This window comes from Heterodontus francisci, chromosome 14 (assembly GCF_036365525.1).
Source record: "Heterodontus francisci isolate sHetFra1 chromosome 14, sHetFra1.hap1, whole genome shotgun sequence".
Lineage (NCBI taxonomy): Eukaryota > Metazoa > Chordata > Chondrichthyes > Heterodontiformes > Heterodontidae > Heterodontus > Heterodontus francisci.
The window spans coordinates 21,853,434-21,874,373 of NC_090384.1; the positions used below are offsets into that span (position 1 = coordinate 21,853,434).

At 42.0% G+C, this 20,940-nt stretch overlaps 1 protein-coding gene and 2 pseudogenes across 2 annotated transcripts in view; 1 reads left to right on the forward strand and 2 right to left on the reverse strand.

Annotated features, from left to right (window-relative positions):
- Positions 1-20,940, forward strand: part of LOC137376944 (CD82 antigen-like) — a 199,176-nt gene that overhangs the window by 77,995 nt on the left and 100,241 nt on the right. The gene's annotated exons all lie outside the window — the stretch shown is intronic.
- Positions 4,635-5,572, reverse strand: LOC137377256 (dynein heavy chain-like; annotated as a pseudogene).
- On the reverse strand, positions 7,864-20,812 carry LOC137377228 (dynein heavy chain-like; annotated as a pseudogene).

Genomic DNA, 20,940 nt, shown 5'->3' on the forward strand with positions numbered 1-20,940 from the left:
GGAGTATTGTAGTCCTGTTGGAATGGAGTATTGTAGTCCTGTTGGAATGGAGTATTGTAGTCCTGTTGGAAGGGAGTATTGTAGTCCTGTTGCAATGGAGTATTGTAGTCCTGTAGGAATGGAGTATTGTAGTCCTGTTGCAATGGAGTATTGTAGTCCTGCAGGAATGGAGTATTGTAGTCCAGTAGGAATGGAGGATGCAATACTGTTGGAATGGAGTATTGTAGTCCTGTTGGAAGGGAGTATTGTAGTCCTGTTGGAATGGAGTATTGTAGTCCTGTTGGAATGGAGTATTGTAGTCCTGTAGGAATGGAGTATTGTAGTCCTGTAGGAATGGAGGATGCAGTACTGTTGGAATGGAGTATTGTAGTCCTGTTGGAAGGGAGTATTGTAGTCCTGTTGGAATGGAGTATTGTAGTCCTGTAGGAATGGAGGATGCAGTACTGTTGGAATGGAGTATTGTAGTCCTGTTGGAATGGAATATTGTAGTCCTTTTGGAATGGAGTATTGTAGTCCTGTTGGAATGGAATATTGTAGTCCTGTTGGAATGGAGTATTGTAGTCCTGTTGGAATGGAGTATTGTAGTCCTGTTGGAATGGAGGATGCAGTACTGTTGGAATGGAGTATTGTAGTCCTGTTGGAATGGAGTATTGTAGTCCTGTAGGAATGGAGGATGCAGTACTGTTGGAATGGAGTATTGTAGTCCTGTTGGAAGGGAGTCTTGTAGTCCTGTTAGAATGGAGTATTGTAGTCCTGTTGGAAGGGAGTCTTGTAGTCCTGTTGGAATGGAGTATTGTAGTCCTGTTGGAAGGGAGTCTTGTAGTCCTGTTGGAATGGAGTATTGTAGTCCTGTTGGAATGGAGTATTGTAGTCCTGTTGGAATGGAGTATTGTAGTCCTGTTGGAAGGGAGTATTGTAGTCCTGTTGCAATGGAGTATTGTAGTCCTGTAGGAATGGAGTATTGTAGTCCTGTTGCAATGGAGTATTGTAGTCCTGCAGGAATGGAGTATTGTAGTCCAGTAGGAATGGAGGATGCAATACTGTTGGAATGGAGTATTGTAGTCCTGTTGGAAGGGAGTATTGTAGTCCTGTTGGAATGGAGTATTGTAGTCCTGTTGGAATGGAGTATTGTAGTCCTGTAGGAATGGAGGATGCAGTACTGTTGGAATGGAGTATTGTAGTCCTGTTGGAAGGGAGTATTGTAGTCCTGTTGGAATGGAGTATTGTAGTCCTGTAGGAATGGAGGATGCAGTACTGTTGGAATGGAGTATTGTAGTCCTGTTGGAATGGAGTATTGTAGTCCTGTAGGAATGGAGGATGCAGTACTGTTGGAATGGAGTATTGTAGTCCTGTAGGAATGGAGGATGCAGTACTGTTGGAATGGAGTATTGTAGTCCTGTTGGAAGGGAGTCTTGTAGTCCTGTTAGAATGGAGTATTGTAGTCCTGTTGGAATGGAGTATTGTAGTCCTGTAGGAATGGAGGACGCAGTACTGTTGGAATGGAGTATTGTAGTCCTGTTGGAAGGGAGTATTGTAGTCCTGTTGGAATGGAGTATTGTAGTCCTGTAGGAATGGAGGACGCAGTACTGTTGGAATGGAGTATTGTAGTCCTGTTGGAATGGAGTATTGTAGTCCAGTTGGAAGGGAGTATTGTAGTCCTGTTGGAAGGGAGTATTGTAGTCCTGTTGGAATGGAGTATTGTACTCCTGTAGGAATGGAGGACGCAGTACTGTTGGAATGGAGTATTGTAGTCCTGTTGGAATGGAGTATTGTAGTCCTGTTGGAATGGAGTATTGTAGTCCAGTTGGAAGGGAGTATTGTAGTCCTGTAGGAATGGAGGATGCAGTACTGTTGGAATGGAGTATTGTAGTCCTGTTGGAAGGGAGTATTGTAGTCCTGTTGGAATGGAGTATTGTAGTCCTGTTGGAATGGAGTATTGTAGTCCTGTAGGAATGGAGGATGCAGTACTGTTGGAATGGAGTATTGGAGTCCTGTTGGAAGGGAGTCTTGTAGTCCTGTTAGAATGGAGTATTGTAGTCCTGTTGGAATGGAGTATTGTAGTCCTGTTGGAAGGGAGTATTGTAGTCCTGTTGGAATGGAGTATTGTAGTCCTGTTGGAAGGGAGTATTGTAGTCCTGTTGGAATGGAGTATTGTAGTCCTGTTGCAACGGAGTATTGTAGTCCTGTTGGAATGGAGTATTGTAGTCCTGTTGCAATGGAGTATTGTAGTCCTGTTGGAATGGAGTATTGTAGTCCTGTTGGAAGGGAGTATTGTAGTCCTGTTGCAATGGAGTATTGTAGTCCTGTAGGAATGGAGTATTGTAGTCCTGTTGCAATGGAGTATTGTAGTCCTGTTGGAATGGAGTATTGTAGTCCTGTTGGAATGGAGTATTGTAGTCCTGTAGGAATGGAGGATGCAGTACTGTTGGAATGGAGTATTGTAGTCCTGTTGGAAGGGAGTATTGTAGTCCTGTTGGAATGGAGTATTGTAGTCCTGTTGGAATGGAGTATTGTAGTCCTGTAGGAATGGAGTATTGTAGTCCTGTAGGAATGGAGGATGCAGTACTGTTGGAATGGAGTATTGTAGTCCTGTTGGAAGGGAGTCTTGTAGTCCTGTTAGAATGGAGTATTGTAGTCCTGTTGGAATGGAGTATTGTAGTCCTGTAGGAATGGAGGACGCAGTACTGTTGGAATGGAGTATTGTAGTCCTGTTGGAATGGAGTATTGTAGTCCTGTTGGAAGGCAGTATTGTAGTCCTGTTGGAAGGGAGTATTGTAGTCCTGTTGGAATGGAGTATTGTAGTCCTGTAGGAATGGAGTATTGTAGTCCTGTTGGAAGGGAGTATTGTAGTCCTGTTGGAAGGGAGTATTGTAGTCCTGTTGGAAGGGAGTATTGTAGTCCTGTTGGAATGGAGTATTGTAGTCCTGTTGGAATGGAGTATTGTAGTCCTGTTGGAAGGGAGTATTGTAGTCCTGTTGGAAGGGAGTATTGTAGTCCTGTTGGAATGGAGTATTGTAGTCCTGTTGGAATGGAGTATTGTAGTCCAGTTGGAAGGGAGTATTGTAGTCCTGTAGGAATGGAGGATGCAGTACTGTTGGAATGGAGTATTGTAGTCCTGTTGGAATGGAGTATTGTAGTCCAGTTGGAAGGGAGTATTGTAGTCCTGTTGGAATGGAGTATTGTAGTCCTGTTGGAATGGAGTATTGTAGTCCTGTAGGAATGGAGGATGCAGTACTGTTGGAATGGAGTATTGTAGTCCTGTTGGAATGGAGTATTGTAGTCCTGTTGGAATGGAGTATTGTAGTCCTGTTGGAAGGGAGTCTTGTAGTCCTGTTGGAATGGAGTATTGTAGTCCTGTTGGAATGGAGTATTGTAGTCCTGTTGGAATGGAGTATTGTAGTCCTGTTGGAAGGGAGTATTGTAGTCCTGTTGGAATGGAGTATTGTAGTCCTGTTGGAAGGGAGTATTGTAGTCCTGTTGGAATGGAGTATTGTAGTCATGTCGGAATGGAGTATTGCAGTCCAGTTGGAAGGGAGTATTGTAGTCCTGTTGGAATGGAGTATTGTAGTCCTGTTGGAAGGGAGTATTGTAGTCCTGTTGGAATGGAGTATTGTAGTCCTGTTGGAAGGGAGTATTGTAGTCCTGTTGGAATGGAGTATTGTAGTCCAGTTGGAAGGGAGTATTGTAGTCCTGTAGGAATGGAGGATGCAGTACTGTTGGAATGGAGTATTGGAGTCCTGTTGGAAGGGAGTATTGTAGTCCTGTTGGAATGGAGTATTGTAGTCCTGTTGGAATGGAGTATTGTAGTCCTGTAGGAATGGAGGATGCAGTACTGTTGGAATGGAGTATTGGAGTCCTGTTGGAAGGGAGTCTTGTAGTCCTGTTAGAATGGAGTATTGTAGTCCTGTTGGAATGGAGTATTGTAGTCCTGTTGGAAGGGAGTATTGTAGTCCTGTTGGAATGGAGTATTGTAGTCCTGTTGGAAGGGAGTATTGTAGTCCTGTTGGAATGGAGTATTGTAGTCCTGTTGCAATGGAATATTGTAGTCCTGTTGGAATGGAGTATTGTAGTCCTGTTGCAATGGAGTATTGTAGTCCTGTTGGAATGGAGTATTGTAGTCCTGTTGGAAGGGAGTATTGTAGTCCTGTTGCAATGGAGTATTGTAGTCCTGTAGGAATGGAGTATTGTAGTCCTGTTGCAATGGAGTATTGTAGTCCTGTTGGAATGGAGTATTGTAGTCCTGTTGGAATGGAGTATTGTAGTCCTGTAGGAATGGAGGATGCAGTACTGTTGGAATGGAGTATTGTAGTCCTGTTGGAAGGGAGTATTGTAGTCCTGTTGGAATGGAGTATTGTAGTCCTGTTGGAATGGAGTATTGTAGTCCTGTAGGAATGGAGTATTGTAGTCCTGTAGGAATGGAGGATGCAGTACTGTTGGAATGGAGTATTGTAGTCCTGTTGGAAGGGAGTCTTGTAGTCCTGTTAGAATGGAGTATTGTAGTCCTGTTGGAATGGAGTATTGTAGTCCTGTAGGAATGGAGGACGCAGTACTGTTGGAATGGAGTATTGTAGTCCTGTTGGAATGGAGTATTGTAGTCCTGTTGGAAGGCAGTATTGTAGTCCTGTTGGAAGGGAGTATTGTAGTCCTGTTGGAATGGAGTATTGTAGTCCTGTAGGAATGGAGTATTGTAGTCCTGTTGGAAGGGAGTATTGTAGTCCTGTTGGAAGGGAGTATTGTAGTCCTGTTGGAAGGGAGTATTGTAGTCCTGTTGGAATGGAGTATTGTAGTCCTGTTGGAATGGAGTATTGTAGTCCTGTTGGAAGGGAGTATTGTAGTCCTGTTGGAAGGGAGTATTGTAGTCCTGTTGGAATGGAGTATTGTAGTCCTGTTGGAATGGAGTATTGTAGTCCAGTTGGAAGGGAGTATTGTAGTCCTGTTGGAATGGAGTATTGTAGTCCTGTTGGAATGGAGTATTGTAGTCCTGTAGGAATGGAGGATGCAGTACTGTTGGAATGGAGTATTGTAGTCCTGTTGGAATGGAGTATTGTAGTCCTGTTGGAATGGAGTATTGTAGTCCTGTTGGAAGGGAGTCTTGTAGTCCTGTTGGAATGGAGTATTGTAGTCCTGTTGGAATGGAGTATTGTAGTCCTGTTGGAATGGAGTATTGTAGTCCTGTTGGAAGGGAGTATTGTAGTCCTGTTGGAATGGAGTATTGTAGTCCTGTTGGAAGGGAGTATTGTAGTCCTGTTGGAATGGAGTATTGTAGTCATGTCGGAATGGAGTATTGCAGTCCAGTTGGAAGGGAGTATTGTAGTCCTGTTGGAATGGAGTATTGTAGTCCTGTTGGAAGGGAGTATTGTAGTCCTGTTGGAATGGAGTATTGTAGTCCTGTTGGAAGGGAGTATTGTAGTCCTGTTGGAATGGAGTATTGTAGTCATGTTGGAAGGGACTATTGCAGTCCTGTTGGAATGGAGTATTGTATTCCTGTTGGAATGGAGTATTGTAGACCTGTTGGAATGGAGTATTGTAGTCCTGTTGGAATGGAGTATTGTAGTCCTGTTGGAATGGAGTATTGTAGTCATGTTGGAAGGGAGTATTGCAGTCCTGTTGGAATGGAGTATTGTAGTCCTGTTGGAATGGAGGATGCAGTACTGTTGGAATGGAGTATTGTAGTCCTGTTGGAAGGGAGTATTGTAGTCCTGTAGGAATGGAGGATGCAGTACTGTTGGAATGGAGTATTGTAGTCCTGTTGGAAGGGAGTCTTGTAGTCCTGTTAGAATGGAGTATTGTAGTCCTGTTGGAAGGGAGTCTTGTAGTCCTGTTGGAATGGAGTATTGTAGTCCTGTTGGAAGGGAGTCTTGTAGTCCTGTTGGAATGGAGTATTGTAGTCCTGTTGGAATGGAGTATTGTAGTCCTGTTGGAATGGAGTATTGTAGTCCTGTTGGAAGGGAGTATTGTAGTCCTGTTGCAATGGAGTATTGTAGTCCTGTAGGAATGGAGTATTGTAGTCCTGTTGCAATGGAGTATTGTAGTCCTGCAGGAATGGAGTATTGTAGTCCAGTAGGAATGGAGGATGCAATACTGTTGGAATGGAGTATTGTAGTCCTGTTGGAAGGGAGTATTGTAGTCCTGTTGGAATGGAGTATTGTAGTCCTGTAGGAATGGAGTATTGTAGTCCTGTAGGAATGGAGGATGCAGTACTGTTGGAATGGAGTATTGTAGTCCTGTTGGAAGGGAGTATTGTAGTCCTGTTGGAATGGAGTATTGTAGTCCTGTAGGAATGGAGGGTGCAGTACTGTTGGAATGGAGTATTGTAGTCCTGTTGGAATGGAGTATTGTAGTCCTGTAGGAATGGAGGATGCAGTACTGTTGGAATGGAGTATTGTAGTCCTGTAGGAATGGAGGATGCAGTACTGTTGGAATGGAGTATTGTAGTTTTGTTGGACGGGAGTCTTGTAGTCCTGTTAGAATGGAGTATTGTAGTCCTGTTGGAATGGAGTATTGTAGTCCTGTAGGAATGGAGGACGCAGTACTGTTGGAATGGAGTATTGTAGTCCTGTTGGAAGGGAGTATTGTAGTCCTGTTGGAATGGAGTATTGTAGTCCTGTAGGAATGGAGGACGCAGTACTGTTGGAATGGAGTATTGTAGTCCTGTTGGAATGGAGTATTGTAGTCCAGTTGGAAGGGAGTATTGTAGTCCTGTTGGAAGGGAGTATTGTAGTCCTGTTGGAATTGAGTATTGTAGTCCTGTAGGAATGGAGGACGCAGTACTGTTGGAATGGAGTATTGTAGTCCTGTTGCAACGGAGTATTGTAGTCCTATTGGAATGGAGTATTGTAGTCCATTTGGAATGGAGTATTGTAGTCCTGTTGCAACGGATTATTGTAGTCCATTTGGAATGGAGTATTGTAGTCCTTTTGGAATGGAATATTGTAGTCCTGTTGGAATGGAGTATTGTAGTCCATTTGGAATGGAGTATTGTAGTCCTGTTGCAACGGAGTATTGTAGTCCTGCTGGAATGGAGTATTGTAGTCCATTTGGAATGGAGTATTGTAGTCCTTTTGGAATGGAATATTGTAGTCCTGTTGGAATGGAGTATTGTAGTCCATTTGGAATGGAATATTGTAGTCCTGTTGCAACGGAGTATTGTAGTCCTGTTGGAATGGATTATTGTAGTCCATTTGGAATGGAGTATTGTAGTCCTGTTGCAACGGAGTATTGTAGTCCTGTTGGAATGGAGTATTGTAGTCCATTTGGAATGGAGTATTGTAGTCCTGTTGGAATGGAGTATTGTAGTCCTGTAGAAATGGAGTATTGTAGTCCTTTTGGAATGGAGTATTGTAGTCCTGTTGGAATGGAGTATTGTAGTCCTGTTGGAATGGAGTATTGTAGACCATTTGGAATGGAGTATTGTGGTCCTGTTGGAATGGAGTATTGTAGTCCTGTTGGAATGGAGTATTGTAGTCCTGTTGGAATGGAGTATTGTAGTCCATTTGGAATGGAGTATTGTAGTCCTGCAGAAATGGAGTATTGTGGCCCTGTTGGAATGGAGTATTGTAGTCCATTTGGAATGGAGTATTGTAGTCCTGTAGAAATGGAGCATTGTAGTCCTTTTGGAATGGAGTATTGTAGTCCTGTTGGAATGGAGTATTGTAGTCCATTTGGAATGGAGTATTGTAGTCCTGTAGAAATGGAGCATTGTAGTCCTTTTGGAATGGAGTATTGTAGTCCTTTTGGAATGGAGTATTGTAGTCCATTTGGAATGGAGTATTGTAGTCCTTTTGGAATGGAGTATTGTAGTCCTGTTGGAATGGAGTATTGTAGTCCTGTTGGAATGGAGTATTGTGGTCCTGTTGGAATGGAGTATTGTAGTCCATTTGGAATGGAGTATTGTAGTCCTTTTGGAATGGAATATTGTAGTCCTGTTGCAACGGAGTATTGTAGTCCTGTTGGAATGGAGTATTGTAGTCCTGTTACAACGGAGTATTGTAGTCCTGTTGGAATGGAGTATTGTAGTCCATTTGGAATGGAGTATTGTAGTCCTGTTGCAACGGAGTATTGTAGTCCAAAAGGAATGGAGTATTGTAGTCCTTTTGGAATGGAATATTGTAGTCCTGTTGGAATGGAGTATTGTAGTCCTTTTGGAATGGAGTATTGTAGTCCTGTTGCAACGGAGTATTGTAGTCCTGTTGGAATGGAGTATTGTAGTCCATTTGGAATGGAGTATTGTAGTCCTTTTGGAATGGAATATTGTAGTCCTGTTGGAATGGAGTATTGTAGTCCATTTGGAATGGAATATTGTAGTCCTGTTGCAACGGAGTATTGTAGTCCTGTTGGAATGGATTATTGTAGTCCATTTGGAATGGAATATTGTAGTCCTGTTGCAACGGAGTATTGTAGTCCTGTTGGAATGGATTATTGTAGTCCATTTGGAATGGAGAATTGTAGTCCTGTTGCAACGGAGTATTGTAGTCCTGTTGGAATGGAGTATTGTAGTCCTGTTGGAATGGAGTATTGTAGTCCATTTGGAATGGAGTATTGTAGTCCTTTTGGAATGGAATATTGTTGTCCTGTTGGAATGGAGTCTTGTAGTCCTGTTGGAATGGAGTATTGTAGTCCATTTGGAATGGAGTATTGTAGTCCTTTTGGAATGGAGTATTGTAGTCCTGTTGGAATGGAGTCTTGTAGTCCTGTTGGAATGGAGTATTGTAGTCCTGTAGAAATGGAGTATTGTAGTCCTGTTGCAATGGAGTATTGTGGTCCTGTTGGAATGGAGTCTTGTAGTCCTGTTGGAATGGAGTATTGCAGTCCTGTTTGAATGGAGTATTGTAGTCCTTTTGGAATGTAGTATTGTGGTCCTGTTGGAATGGAGTATTGTAGTCCTGTTGGAATGGAGTATTGTGGTCCTGTTGCAATGGAGTATTGTAGTCCTGTTGGAATGGAGGACGCAGTACTGTTGGAATGGAGTATTGTAGTCCTGTTGGAAGGGAGTATTGTAGTACTGTTGGAATGGAGTATTGTAGTCCTGTAGGAATGGAGGACGCAGTACTGTTGGAATGGAGTATTGTAGTCCTGTTGGAATGGAGTATTGTAGTCCAGTTGGAAGGGAGTATTGTAGTCCTGTTGGAAGGGAGTATTGTAGTCCTGTTGGAATTGAGTATTGTAGTCCTGTAGGAATGGAGGACGCAGTACTGTTGGAATGGAGTATTGTAGTCCTGTTGCAACGGAGTATTGTAGTCCTATTGGAATGGAGTATTGTAGTCCATTTGGAATGGAGTATTGTAGTCCTGTTGCAACGGATTATTGTAGTCCATTTGGAATGGAGTATTGTAGTCCTTTTGGAATGGAATATTGTAGTCCTGTTGGAATGGAGTATTGTAGTCCATTTGGAATGGAGTATTGTAGTCCTGTTGCAACGGAGTATTGTAGTCCTGCTGGAATGGAGTATTGTAGTCCATTTGGAATGGAGTATTGTAGTCCTTTTGGAATGGAATATTGTAGTCCTGTTGGAATGGAGTATTGTAGTCCATTTGGAATGGAATATTGTAGTCCTGTTGCAACGGAGTATTGTAGTCCTGTTGGAATGGATTATTGTAGTCCATTTGGAATGGAGTATTGTAGTCCTGTTGCAACGGAGTATTGTAGTCCTGTTGGAATGGAGTATTGTAGTCCATTTGGAATGGAGTATTGTAGTCCTGTTGGAATGGAGTATTGTAGTCCTGTAGAAATGGAGTATTGTAGTCCTTTTGGAATGGAGTATTGTAGTCCTGTTGGAATGGAGTATTGTAGTCCTGTTGGAATGGAGTATTGTAGACCATTTGGAATGGAGTATTGTGGTCCTGTTGGAATGGAGTATTGTAGTCCTGTTGGAATGGAGTATTGTAGTCCTGTTGGAATGGAGTATTGTAGTCCATTTGGAATGGAGTATTGTAGTCCTGCAGAAATGGAGTATTGTGGCCCTGTTGGAATGGAGTATTGTAGTCCATTTGGAATGGAGTATTGTAGTCCTGTAGAAATGGAGCATTGTAGTCCTTTTGGAATGGAGTATTGTAGTCCTGTTGGAATGGAGTATTGTAGTCCATTTGGAATGGAGTATTGTAGTCCTGTAGAAATGGAGCATTGTAGTCCTTTTGGAATGGAGTATTGTAGTCCTTTTGGAATGGAGTATTGTAGTCCATTTGGAATGGAGTATTGTAGTCCTTTTGGAATGGAGTATTGTAGTCCTGTTGGAATGGAGTATTGTAGTCCTGTTGGAATGGAGTATTGTGGTCCTGTTGGAATGGAGTATTGTAGTCCATTTGGAATGGAGTATTGTAGTCCTTTTGGAATGGAATATTGTAGTCCTGTTGCAACGGAGTATTGTAGTCCTGTTGGAATGGAGTATTGTAGTCCTGTTACAACGGAGTATTGTAGTCCTGTTGGAATGGAGTATTGTAGTCCATTTGGAATGGAGTATTGTAGTCCTGTTGCAACGGAGTATTGTAGTCCAAAAGGAATGGAGTATTGTAGTCCTTTTGGAATGGAATATTGTAGTCCTGTTGGAATGGAGTATTGTAGTCCTTTTGGAATGGAGTATTGTAGTCCTGTTGCAACGGAGTATTGTAGTCCTGTTGGAATGGAGTATTGTAGTCCATTTGGAATGGAGTATTGTAGTCCTTTTGGAATGGAATATTGTAGTCCTGTTGGAATGGAGTATTGTAGTCCATTTGGAATGGAATATTGTAGTCCTGTTGCAACGGAGTATTGTAGTCCTGTTGGAATGGATTATTGTAGTCCATTTGGAATGGAATATTGTAGTCCTGTTGCAACGGAGTATTGTAGTCCTGTTGGAATGGATTATTGTAGTCCATTTGGAATGGAGAATTGTAGTCCTGTTGCAACGGAGTATTGTAGTCCTGTTGGAATGGAGTATTGTAGTCCTGTTGGAATGGAGTATTGTAGTCCATTTGGAATGGAGTATTGTAGTCCTTTTGGAATGGAATATTGTTGTCCTGTTGGAATGGAGTCTTGTAGTCCTGTTGGAATGGAGTATTGTAGTCCATTTGGAATGGAGTATTGTAGTCCTTTTGGAATGGAGTATTGTAGTCCTGTTGGAATGGAGTCTTGTAGTCCTGTTGGAATGGAGTATTGTAGTCCTGTAGAAATGGAGTATTGTAGTCCTGTTGCAATGGAGTATTGTGGTCCTGTTGGAATGGAGTCTTGTAGTCCTGTTGGAATGGAGTATTGCAGTCCTGTTTGAATGGAGTATTGTAGTCCTTTTGGAATGTAGTATTGTGGTCCTGTTGGAATGGAGTATTGTAGTCCTGTTGGAATGGAGTATTGTGGTCCTGTTGCAATGGAGTATTGTAGTCCTGTTGGAATGGAGTATTGTAGTCCATTTGGAATGGAGTATTGTAGTCCATTTGGAATGGAATATTGTAGTCCTGTTCTTTCTTTTGGGCCTCCTTATCTCGAGAGACAATGGATACGCGCCTGGAGGTGGTCAGTGGTTTGTGAAGCAGCGCCTGGAGTGGCTATAAAGGCCAATTCTGGAGTGACAGGCTCTTCCACAGATGCTGCAGAGAAATTTGTTTGTTGGGGCTGTTGCACAGTTGGCTCTCCCCTTGCGCCTCTGTCTTTTTTCCTGCCAACTACTAAGTCTCTTCGACTCGCCACAATTTAGCCCTGTCTTTATGGCTGCCCGCCAGCTCTGGCGAATGCTGGCAACTGACTCCCACGACTTGTGATCAATGTCACACGATTTCATGTCGCGTTTGCAGACGTCTTTATAACGGAGACATGGACGGCCGGTGGGTCTGATACCAGTGGCGAGCTCGCTGTACAATGTGTCTTTGGGGATCCTGCCATCTTCCATGCGGCTCACATGGCCAAGCCATCTCAAGCGCCGCTGACTCAGTAGTGTGTATAAGCTGGGGGTGTTGGCCACCTCGAGTACTTCTGTGTTGGAGATACGGTCCTGCCACCTGATGCCAAGTATTCTCCGAAGGCAGCGAAGATGGAATGAATTGAGACGTCGCTCTTGGCTGGCATACGTTGTCCAGGCCTCGCTGCCGTAGAGCAAGGTACTGAGGACACAGGCCTGATACACTCGGACTTTTGTGTTCCGTGTCAGTGCGCCATTTTCCCACACTCTCTTGGCCAGTCTGAACATAGCAGTGGAAGCCTTACCCATGCGCTTGTTGATTTCTGCATCTAGAGACAGGTTACTGGTGATAGTTGAGCCTAGGTAGGTGAACTCTTGAACCACTTCCAGAGCGTGGTCGCCAATATTGATGGATGGAGCATTTCTGACATCCTGCCCAATGATGTTCGTTTTCTTGAGGCTGATGGTTAGGCCAAAATTCATTGCAGGCAGACGCAAACCTGTCGATGAGACTCTGCAGGCATTCTTCAGTGTGAGATGTTAAAGCAGCATCGTCAGCAAAGAGGAGTTCTCTGATGAGGACTTTCCGTCCTGTAGAAATGGCGTATTGTAGTCCTTTTGGAATGGAGTATTGCAGTTCTGTTCGAATGGAGTATTGTAGTCCATTTGGAATGGAGTATTGTGGTCCTGTTGGAATGGAGTATTGTAGTCCTGTTGCAATGAAGTATTGTAGTCCTGTTGGAATGGAGTATTGTAGTCCATTTGGAATGGAGTATTGTAGTCCTGTAGAAATGGAGTATTGTAGTCCTTTTGGAATGGAGTATTGTAGTCCTGTTGGAATGGAGTATTGTAGTCCATTTGGAATGGAGTATTGTAGTCCTGCAGAAATGGAGTATTGTGGTCCTGTTGGAATGGAGTATTGTAGTCCTGTCGAAATGGAGTATTGTAGTCCTTTTGGAATGGAGTATTGTGGTCCTGTTGGAATGGAGTATTGTAGTCCTGTTGGAATGGAGTATTGTAGTCCATTTGGAATGGAGTATTGTAGTCCTTTTGGAATGGAGTATTGTAGTCCTTTTGGAATGGAGTATTGTGGTCCTGTTGGAATGGAGTATTGTAGTCCTGTTGGAATGGAGTATTGTAGTCCTGTAGAAATGGAGTATTGTAGTCCTTTTGGAATGGAGTATTGTAGTCCTTTTGGAATGGAGTATTGTGGTCCTGTTGGAATGGAGTATTGTAGTCCTGTTGGAATGGAGTATTGTAGTCCTGTTGGAATGGAGTACTGTAGTCCTGTTGGAATGGAGTATGATATTCCATTTGGAATGGAGTATTGTAGTCCTGTAGAAATGGAGTATTGTATTCCTGTTGGAATGGAGTATTGTAGTCCTGTAGAAATGGAGTATTGTAGTCCTGTTGGAATGGAGTATTGTAGTCCTGTTGGAATGCAGTTTTGTAGTCCTGTTGGAATGGAATATTGTATTCCTGTTGGAATGGAGTATTGTAGTCCTGTAGAAATGGAGTATTGTAGTCCTTTTGGAATGGAGTATTGTAGTCCTGTAGAAATGGAGTATTGTAGTCCTTTTGGAATGGAGTATTGTAGTCCTTTTGGAATGGAGTATTGTGGTCCTGTTGGAATGGAGTATTGTAGTCCTGTTGGAATGGAGTATTGTAGTCCATTTGGAATGGAGTATTGTAGTCCTGTTGGAATGGAGTATTGTAGTCCTGTTGGAATGGAGTCTTGTAGTCCTGTTGGAATGGAGTATTGTCGTCCTGTAGAAATGGAGTATTGTAGTCCTGTTGAAATGGAGTATTGTAGTCCTGTTGGAATGGAGTATTGTCGTCCTGTAGAAATGGAGTATTGTAGTCCTTTTGGAATGCAGTTTTGTAGTCCTGTTGGAATGGAATATTGTATTCCTGTTGGAATGGAGTATTGTAGTCCTGTAGAAATGGAGTATTGTACTCCCTTTGGAATGGAGTATTGTAGTCCTGTTGGAATGGAGTATTGTAGTCCTGTTGGAATGGAGTATTGTAGTCCTGTAGAAATGGAGTATTGTAGTCCCTTTGGAATGGAGTATTGTGGTCCTGTTGGAATGGAGTATTGTAGTCCTGTTGGAATGGAGTATTGCAGTCCTGTTTGAATGGAGTATTGTAGTCCTTTTGGAATGAAGTATTGTGGTCCTGTTGGAATGGAGTATTGTGGTCCTGTTGGAATGGAGTATTGTAGTCCTGTTGGAATGGAGTATTGTGGTCCTGTTGGAATGGAGTATTGTAGTCCTGTTGGAATGGAGTATTGTAGTCCTTTTGGAATGGAGTATTGTAGTCCTGTAGAAATGGAGTATTGTAGTCCTTTTGGAATGGAGTATTGTAGTCCTGTTGGAATGGAGTATTGTAGTCCTGTAGAAATGGAGTATTGTAGTCCTGTTGGAATGGAGTATTGTGGTCCTGCAGAAATGGAGTATTGTAGTCCTTTTGGAATGGAGTATTGTAGTCCTGTTGGAATGGAGTATTGTAGTCCTTTTGGAATGGAGTATTGTAGTCCTGTTGGAATGGAGTATTGTAGTCCCTTTGGAATGGAGTATTGTAGTCCTGTTGGAATGGAGTATTGTAGTCCTGTTGGAATGGAGTATTGCAGTCCTGTTTGAATGGAGTATTGTAGTCCTTTTGGAATGTAGTATTGTGGTCCTGTTGGAATGGAGTATTGTGGTCCTGTTGGAATGGAGTATTGTAGTCCTGTTGGAATGGAGTATTGTGGTCCTGTTGGAATGGAGCATTGTAGTCCTGTTGGAATGGAGTATTGTAGTCCTGCTGGAATGGAGTATTGTAGTCCATTTGGAATGGAGTATTGTAGTCCTGCAGAAATGGTGTATTGTAGTCCTTTTGGAATGGAGTATTGTAGTCCTGTAGAAATGGTGTATTGTAGTCCTTTTGGAATGGAGTATTGCAGTTCTGTTGGAATGGAGTATTGTAGTCCATTTGGAATGGAGTATTGTGGTCCTGTTGGAATGGAGTATTGTAGTCCTGTTGCAATGAAGTATTGTAGTCCTGTTGGAATGGAGTATTGTAGTCCATTTGGAATGGAGTATTGTAGTCCTGTAGAAATGGAGTATTGTAGTCCTTTTGGAATGGAGTATTGTAGTCCTGTTGGAATGGAGTATTGTAGTCCATTTGGAATGGAGTATTGTAGTCCTGCAGAAAAGGAGTATTGTGGTCCTGTTGGAATGGAGTATTGTAGTCCTGTCGAAATGGAGTATTGTAGTCCTTTTGGAATGGAGTATTGTAGTCCTTTTGGAATGGAGTATTGTGGTCCTGTTGGAATGGAGTATTGTAGTCCTGTTGGAATGGAGTATTGTCGTCCTGTTGGAATGGAGTATTGTAGTCCTGTTGGAATGGAGTATTGTAGTCCTGTAGAAATGGAGTATTGTAGTCCTTTTGGAATGGAGTATTGTAGTCCTTTTGGAATGGAGTATTGTGGTCCTGTTGGAATGGAGTATTGTAGTCCTGTTGGAATGGAGTATTGTAGTCCTGTAGAAATGGAGTATTGTAGTCCTTTTGGAATGGAGTATTGTAGTCCTTTTGGAATGGAGTATTGTGGTCCTGTTGGAATGGAGTATTGTAGTCCTGTTGGAATGGAGTATTGTAGTCCTGTTGGAATGGAGTACTGTAGTCCTGTTGGAATGGAGTATGATATTCCATTTGGAATGGAGTATTGTAGTCCTGTAGAAATGGAGTATTGTATTCCTGTTGGAATGGAGTATTGTAGTCCTGTAGAAATGGAGTATTGTAGTCCTGTTGGAATGGAGTATTGTAGTCCTGTTGGAATGCAGTTTTGTAGTCCTGTTGGAATGGAATATTGTATTCCTGTTGGAATGGAGTATTGTAGTCCTGTAGAAATGGAGTATTGTAGTCCTTTTGGAATGGAGTATTGTAGTCCTGTAGAAATGGAGTATTGTAGTCCTTTTGGAATGGAGTATTGTAGTCCTTTTGGAATGGAGTATTGTGGTCCTGTTGGAATGGAGTATTGTAGTCCTGTTGGAATGGAGTATTGTAGTCCTTTTGGAATGGATTATTGTGGTCCATTTGGAATGGAGTATTGTAGTCCTGTTGGAATGGAGTATTGTAGTCCTGTTGGAATGGAGTATTGTCGTCCATTTGGAATGGAGTATTGTAGTCCTGTAGAAATGGAGTATTGTAGTCCTTTTGGAATGGATTATTGTGGTCCATTTGGAATGGAGTATTGTAGTCCTGTTGGAATGGAGTATTGTAGTCCTGTTGGAATGGAGTATTGTAGTCCATTTGGAATGGAGTATTGTAGTCCTGTTGGAATGGAGTATTGTAGTCCTGTTGGAATGGAGTCTTGTAGTCCTGTTGGAATGGAGTATTGTCGTCCGGTAGAAATGGAGTATTGTAGTCCTGTTGGAATGGAGTATTGTAGTCCTGTTGGAATGGAGTATTGTAGTCCATTTGGAATGGAGTATTGTGGTCCTGTTGGAATGGAGTATTGTAGTCCTGTTGCAATGAAGTATTGTAGTCCTGTTGGAATGGAGTATTGTAGTCCATTTGGAATGGAGTATTGTAGTCCTGTAGAAATGGAGTATTGTAGTCCTTTTGGAATGGAGTATTGTAGTCCTGTTGGAATGGAGTATTGTAGTCCATTTGGAATGGAGTATTGTAGTCCATTTGGAATGGAGTATTGTAGTCCTGCAGAAATGGAGTATTGTGGTCCTGTTGGAATGGAGTATTGTAGTCCTGTCGAAATGGAGTATTGTAGTCCTTTTGGAATGGAGTATTGTAGTCCTTTTGGAATGGAGTATTGTGGTCCTGTTGGAATGGAGTATTGTAGTCCTGTTGGAATGGAGTATTGTCGTCCTGTTGGAATGGAGTATTGTAGTCCATTTGGAATGGAGTATTGTAGTCCTTTTGGAATGGAGTATTGTAGTCCTTTTGGAATGGAGTATTGTGGTCCTGTTGGAATGGAGTATTGTAGTCCTGTAGAAATGGAGTATTGTAGTCCTTTTGGAATGGAGTATTGTAGTCCTTTTGGAATGGAGTATTGTGGTCCTGTTGGAATGGAGTATTGTAGTCCTGTTGGAATGGAGTATTGTAGTCCTGTTGGAATGGAGTACTGTAGTCCTGTTGGAATGGAGTATGATATTCCATTTGGAATGGAGTATTGTAGTCCTGTAGAAATGGAGTATTGTATTCCTGTTGGAATGGAGTATTGTAGTCCTGTAGAAATGGAGTATTGTAGTCCTGTTGGAATGGAGTATTGTAGTCCTGTTGGAATGCAGTTTTGTAGTCCTGTTGGAATGGAATATTGTATTCCTGTTGGAATGGAGTATTGTAGTCCTGTAGAAATGGAGTATTGTAGTCCTTTTGGAATGGAGTATTGTAGTCCTGTAGAAATGGAGTATTGTAGTCCTTTTGGAATGGAGTATTGTAGTCCTTTTGGAATGGAGTATTGTGGTCCTGTTGGAATGGAGTATTGTAGTCCTTTTGGAATGGATTATTGTGGTCCATTTGGAATGGAGTATTGTAGTCCTGTTGGAATGGAGTATTGTAGTCCTGTTGGAATGGAGTATTGTCGTCCATTTGGAATGGAGTATTGTAGTCCTGTAGAAATGGAGTATTGTAGTCCTTTTGGAATGGATTATTGTGGTCCATTTGGAATGGAGTATTGTAGTCCTGTTGGAATGGAGTATTGTAGTCCTGTTGGAATGGAGTATTGTAGTCCATTTGGAATGGAGTATTGTAGTCCTGTTGGAATGGAGTATTGTAGTCCTGTTGGAATGGAGTCTTGTAGTCCTGTTGGAATGGAGTATTGTCGTCCGGTAGAAATGGAGTATTGTAGTCCTGTTGGAATGGAGTATTGTAGTCCTGTTGGAATGGAGTATTGTAGTCCATTTGGAATGGAGTATTGTGGTCCTGTTGGAATGGAGTATTGTAGTCCTGTTGCAATGAAGTATTGTAGTCCTGTTGGAATGGAGTATTGTAGTCCATTTGGAATGGAGTATTGTAGTCCTGTAGAAATGGAGTATTGTAGTCCTTTTGGAATGGAGTATTGTAGTCCTGTTGGAATGGAGTATTGTAGTCCATTTGGAATGGAGTATTGTAGTCCATTTGGAATGGAGTATTGTAGTCCTGCAGAAATGGAGTATTGTGGTCCTGTTGGAATGGAGTATTGTAGTCCTGTCGAAATGGAGTATTGTAGTCCTTTTGGAATGGAGTATTGTAGTCCTTTTGGAATGGAGTATTGTGGTCCTGTTGGAATGGAGTATTGTAGTCCTGTTGGAATGGAGTATTGTCGTCCTGTTGGAATGGAGTATTGTAGTCCATTTGGAATGGAGTATTGTAGTCCTTTTGGAATGGAGTATTGTAGTCCTTTTGGAATGGAGTATTGTGGTCCTGTTGGAATGGAGTATTGTAGTCCTGTAGAAATGGAGTATTGTAGTCCTTTTGGAATGGAGTATTGTAGTCCTTTTGGAATGGAGTATTGTGGTCCTGTTGGAATGGAGTATTGTAGTCCTGTTGGAATGGAGTATTGTAGTCCTGTTGGAATGGAGTACTGTAGTCCTGTTGGAATGGAGTATGATATTCCATTTGGAATGGAGTATTGTAGTCCTGTAGAAATGGAGTATTGTATTCCTGTTGGAATGGAGTATTGTAGTCCTGTAGAAATGGAGTATTGTAGTCCTGTTGGAATGGAGTATTGTAGTCCTGTTGGAATGCAGTTTTGTAGTCCTGTTGGAATGGAATATTGTATTCCTGTTGGAATGGAGTATTGTAGTCCTGTAGAAATGGAGTATTGTAGTCCTTTTGGAATGGAGTATTGTAGTCCTGTAGAAATGGAGTATTGTAGTCCTTTTGGAATGGAGTATTGTAGTCCTTTTGGAATGGAGTATTGTGGTCCTGTTGGAATGGAGTATTGTAGTCCTTTTGGAATGGATTATTGTGGTCCATTTGGAATGGAGTATTGTAGTCCTGTTGGAATGGAGTATTGTAGTCCTGTTGGAATGGAGTATTGTAGTCCATTTGGAATGGAGTATTGTAGTCCTGTTGGAATGGAGTATTGTAGTCCTGTTGGAATGGAGTCTTGTAGTCCTGTTGGAATGTAGTATTGTCGTCCTGTAGAAATGGAGTATTGTAGTCCTGTTGGAATGGAGTATTGTAGTCCTGTTGGAATGCAGTTTTGTAGTCCTGTTGGAATGGAATATTGTATTCCTGTTGGAATGGAGTATTGTAGTCCTGTAGAAATGGAGTATTGTACTCCCTTTGGAATGGAGTATTGTAGTCCTGTTGGAATGGAGTATTGTAGTCCTGTTGGAATGGAGTATTGTAGTCCTGTAGAAATGGAGTATTGTAGTCCCTTTGGAATGGAGTATTGTGGTCCTGTTGGAATGGAGTATTGTAATCCTGTTGGAATGGAGTATTGCAGTCCTGTTTGAATGGAGTATTGTAGTCCTTTTGGAATGAAGTATTGTGGTCCTGTTGGAATGGAGTATTGTGGTCCTGTTGGAATGGAGTATTGTAGTCCTGTTGGAATGGAGTATTGTGGTCCTGTTGGAATGGAGTATTTTGGTCCTGTTGGAATGGAGTATTGTAGTCCATTTGGAATGGAATATTGTAGTCCTGTAGAAATGGAGTATTGTAGTCCTTTTGGAATGGAGTATTGTAGTCCTGTTGGAATGGAGTATTGTCGTCCTTTTGGAATGGAGTATTGTAGTCCTGCAGAAATGGAGTATTGTAGTCCTTTTGGAATGGAGTATTGTAGTCCATTTGGAATGGAGTATTGTAGTCCTGTTGGAATGGAGTATTGTGGTCCTGTAGAAATGGAGTATTGTAGTCCTTTTGGAATGAGTATTGTAGTCCTGTTGGAATGGAGTATTGTAGTCCTTTTGGAATGGAGTATTGTAGTCCTGTTGGAATGGAGTATTGTAGTCCTGTTGGAATGGAGTATTGTAGTCCTGTAGAAATGGAGTATTGTTGTTCCCTTGGAATGGAGTATTGTGGTCCATTTGGAATGGAGTATTGTAGTCCTTTCGAAATGGAGTATTGTAGTCCCTTTGGAATGGAGTATTGTCGTCCTGTTGGAATGGAGTATTGTAGTCCTGTTGGAATGGAGTATTGTAGTCCTGTGGAAATGGAGTATTGTAGTCCTTTTGGAATGGAGTATTGTAGTCCTGTTGGAATAGAGTATTGTAGTCCTGTAGAAATGGAGTATTGTCGTCCCTTTGGAATGGAGTATTGTAGTCCTGTTGGAATGGAGTATTGTAGTCCTGTAGAAATGGAGTATTGTAGTCCCTTTGGAATGGAGTATTGTAGTCCTGTAGAAATGGAGTATTGTAGTCCTTTTGGAATGGATTATTGTAGTCCTGTTGGAATGGAGTATTGTAGTCCTTTTGGAATGGAGTATTGTAGTCCTGTTGGAATGGAGTATTGTAGTCCCTTTGGAATGGAATATTGTAGTCCTGTAGAAATGGAGTATTGTAGTCCTGTTGGAATGGAGTATTGTAGTCCTGTAGAAATGGAGTATTGTAGTCCTTTTGGAATGGAGTATTGTAGTCCTTTTGGAATGGAGTATTGTAGTCCTGTTGGAATGGAGTATTGTAGTCCTTTTGGAATGGAGTATTGTAGTCCTGTTGGAATGGAGTATTGTAGTCCTGTTGGAATGGAGTATTGTAGTCCTGTTGGAATGGAGTATTGTAGTCCTGTTGGAATGGAGTATTGTAGTCCTGTTGGAATGCAGTTTTGTAGTCCTGTTGGAATGGAATATTGTATTCCTGTTGGAATGGAGTATTGTAGTCCTGTAGAAATGGAGTATTGTACTCCCTTTGGAATGGAGTATTGTAGTCCTGTTGGAATGGAGTATTGTAGTCCTGTTGGAATGGAGTATTGTAGTCCTGTAGAAATGGAGTATTGTAGTCCCTTTGGAATGGAGTATTGTGGTCCTGTTGGAATGGAGTATTGTAATCCTGTTGGAATGGAGTATTGCAGTCCTGTTTGAATGGAGTATTGTAGTCCTTTTGGAATGAAGTATTGTGGTCCTGTTGGAATGGAGTATTGTGGTCCTGTTGGAATGGAGT